Here is a 3,637-nt window from a genome sequence, read left to right as displayed (position 1 = left end):
ATGAGCACTTTATAACACCGTCATATATGCAGGACCAAGGCTAGGGAGATGAAAAGGCTATTGACATGATTGGTTGCCTTTTGTGCTGTTGTTGCTGCTGTTAACCAGAGCTGCCTCTTTTATTCTGTGCTCCCTCTAATTATTTCTGGCTATTATTAAGCTTTTCTGTGGATTTTAGGGGAAAGTATGCAATGGTGTTTATGACAAGAATAAGTGTCATCAACCAATAAAGACAGCCTGATGTAGTGTTTTCAATGAATGTTTTCCATTAGGCAGGCTGAGCTTAAAGTCAGCGATTCCATGGCACACAGAGTCTTTTTGTGAAGTCAGCAGGGAAGAAATGAATCTAAAACATTGTACTTTAGTATGGGGCCAGCACTTTCTATCCTATAGAGAGAAGTAGCCGCAGAAAAAGAATGTGGCAGATGACTGGGGCAACCCTTATAAGTCCCCACACAGCCCTCCATCTTCTATGAATGAGCAAAATTATCTGAGATTGGAGCGTAGAAGCGAGGGTGGAAGGGAATTTACTTATGTGCATTGAATGCTGCTTTACAAACACGCATTTAAAGAACCTCAAGACTTTTTTGACTTGCTGTGATTGCTGCTCTAGTCTAATTGGTTTACCATTAAAATTTGCTACCTACTATACTTACCTTGCTAGCAGTATCTGAAGGAATGGGCCCAAGCCCCAGTTTGTCTCTCTGGTAGCTACTATGTTCCATAATATGCTTGTTCTGAGTTAGTCTAATGATTCAAGTTTACTGATGGTGATTATAACCTAGTGTCATATTACCAAATGCATAGTATTTGAGCCATAAAACAGAACAAAGTCACTGGGCTCCTTTCACTAGCCACCTTCTTCTTGAAGATATATCTAGAGTCAGGCAAATCAAGTAAGACTGTACTAGAGACCTACAGCAACCGAAAGAGACAACTGAAGAAGGCAGCTTGCTGAGGTTGAAAGGGCTGTGTCAGAGACATGAGAATGAGCACAAATCACACAATTCACATAAAACAATTGGCATCACATGATCTGGCCTAAAGACTGGAAGTCAAGTCCTGTCTTGTCCACCTGCCATTGTCTGTCCTTGGACAAATTGCTATGGGGACAATAATCTCTTTTTATTTCACATTCTTGTGACAAAGAATATGTATGTGGAAAAAGAACTCTTTAAACTTTAAAATATTACAGAGCTAGAAAAACTATCAAGAGCATCATGACCAGAGTTTGAAGAAAGAGGAACCAGCATTTTGACTATTACTCTTCTCCAATCAATAGATTCTGTTGATCCCAACAAGTCTGGTGTCTTGGCTCATTTGTGTCCTCCAGACACAAAGAATTAGATTTAAGCCTGTGAAATTGCTAACCAGATCCGGCCTTCTTTGCAGGAGGTAGTTAATTCCTCACGTGGTGTCAGAGAGTCACCAGGGCCCTCGCTGCCTGGATCTTACCACACTATAGGACAACCCCGTCCTCTTTCCACAGATTTCCTTAGTAGCATCCTTTAACAGACAGCTTAAATCTGCCTTAAAGGAACTTCCAAATTCTCTCTAGATATGATGATTGCATTTTTAAAATTTAATTATTTTTTAAACTAACTTCTGTCTCTGATTATACAGTAAACTAGACGACCAGAAAACCATGTAGCTCCAAAATCAGAAATTATGGATACCATAAAACAGCTCTTCATTAAGATATGGGTGAATGCTGGAAGAGAGTAAAGAAAGTCCCTGGGGTCAAAAATGAAGAGGGAAAGAAAAATTAGGGCAGCGAGTGCATGTGTGGGTGCTACAGTCACTCAGGGTGGGACTTGCCAGGTGTAGCAACCTAGAGGCTTGGGTTTTGATGCTCAGGCCAGAGCAAGATTGAAGACTGGAGCTGCAAAATGCTGGGTGTTGAGACTGACTCCTGCAGAAAGCCCAGTCCTCAGAAGGCCTACACTCACAGTGGAAGGGCGAATCGGGAAAAATGCACCTGTTAGCTCGGGAAGCCTTTTTGTCTTGGTCTGGGCTCTGGAGGAAAAGCTTCCTCTGAGAATTTGTAACCGTGGGTCTGTCATTACGTTGGTCCCCAAAAACCCCAGGCTGAGGAATAAACACAAACTGAGGTTAGGGCAGTAATTCCCTTGGGCAGCTAACAGAAATAAATGCAAAACCCACTCATTCTGGAAGGTTAGGCTCTTGTCCAGGCCTCTCAGGACTCCCTCCAGCCATTCGTGTTCTTGAAGACAGCTCTTAAGCTCCCCATGAATATTTCACTCTCCAGATTCAATGACCTCAACCCTTTCAGCTAATTTTCATATGGTAGTTTCCAGGAACTTCACCATCCTGGTTGTTTTCTCCTGAACTCTCTCTAATATGCCAGTGTTCCATTTAAAATGTGCTGTCCTCCTCCAGTTCATTCCTAAAGGTAACACCCCAGAAATTGTCTAACATGTCATGATAAAAATATAATCATAAAGTAATATAAATCATATCTCTATCTCTCTCTCTTTTTTTCTTTTTTGGCAGCAAGCCAGTAAAGGGATTGAACCCTGGACCTTGGTGTTATCAGCACCATGCTCTAACCAGCTGAGCTAACTGGCCAGCCTCTATAATAATTTATTGATGTAATACCCCTGTAATAAAACTTTTATTATAAGAGCAATAACTATTAAATGTGTTTTATGTGCCACACACCATGCACCGTACATGCAGTATCCTTTTTAATCCTCATGAAACCCTAAGATAGTTTTATTATTGCCCCACTTTACAGATGAGGAAAAGGAGGCTTAGTCACCTTCCCAAGTTTACAGAGCTAGGAACTGGTCACGGAGCTGGTAATGTGTAGGTAACCAAAGCCAGGATGTAAACCCAGGTCTGTCTACTTCAATGCCCTTGCTTTAAACCATAACAATCCACCTTTCTTAATATGAGTCCTGGTAGGACATCTGGAAATCCAAGTTCCTTTTTTAGTAACTATCACACTCTTGATTGTGTTTGCAGTGAACTAGAAGGGGACAAAGCAGAAGCAGGGAGACACAGGCAGAAAGGGGACAGAGCCCCAGAAGCAAAGGCGAATATGAGATGAGAGTGGCTGGGCACCAGAAATTTATGTTGCTTATTTCACAAGCTTATAGCAGACCAAGCCTGGCAGGTGACAAGGAACCACTGTGATCACGAGAAGATGAGAAATTTTTCTAGTCCTTAAAACTGTTTTATTGCTTTTTATTTCTTACATATCTTGAGGGTAAGACTGGATTTCTGAAAGCCGACAGATTCTATATACCACAGTGGGCTCTCACCAGAATCGCCTTTGTCTCTCACGGAGCCCTGTCTCAGGAGCACAGAGAATTTATGTTTGGGAAGCCTGCCCTCCCCTGGATTAGTGGAGTGTTACATGCCAGGTTTCAAAGCTCTCCAAAATTGGATCTAATGTGTGAAAATGTCCAAACTGTTGTTCAGAACTTTGAGGGAAAAAATAAATAAAAAAATTTTGAGATGATTTTCTGAGATTCTTGGATTCTTCTCATATAAATCCTTAGGTGGGTTTTATGGATTTTTAAGTTATGAAAGCCCAAAAAGCCTTAAAAAAAAAAAAAAAAAAAAAAAAAAAAAAAAAAAAAAAAAAAAAAAAAAGGGGGGGGGGGTGATA

The 3,637-nt window shown here is 40.9% G+C and overlaps 1 non-coding gene across 1 annotated transcript; it reads right to left on the bottom strand.

The window, feature by feature from the left end:
- Positions 1 to 2,515: 2,515 nt before the first annotated feature.
- On the bottom strand, positions 2,516 to 2,589 carry TRNAI-GAU. Its single transcript has one exon. It is a non-coding gene; the product is annotated as a tRNA-Ile (tRNA).
- Between the last annotated feature and the right edge of the window lie 1,048 nt (positions 2,590 to 3,637).

The sequence above is a fragment of the Galeopterus variegatus genome, unplaced genomic scaffold (genome assembly GCF_000696425.1).
Source record: "Galeopterus variegatus unplaced genomic scaffold, G_variegatus-3.0.2 Scaffold12, whole genome shotgun sequence".
Lineage (NCBI taxonomy): Eukaryota > Metazoa > Chordata > Mammalia > Dermoptera > Cynocephalidae > Galeopterus > Galeopterus variegatus.
The sequence above is the reverse complement of the archived record's forward strand: the minus strand, read 5'-3'. Positions and strand labels throughout refer to the sequence as shown.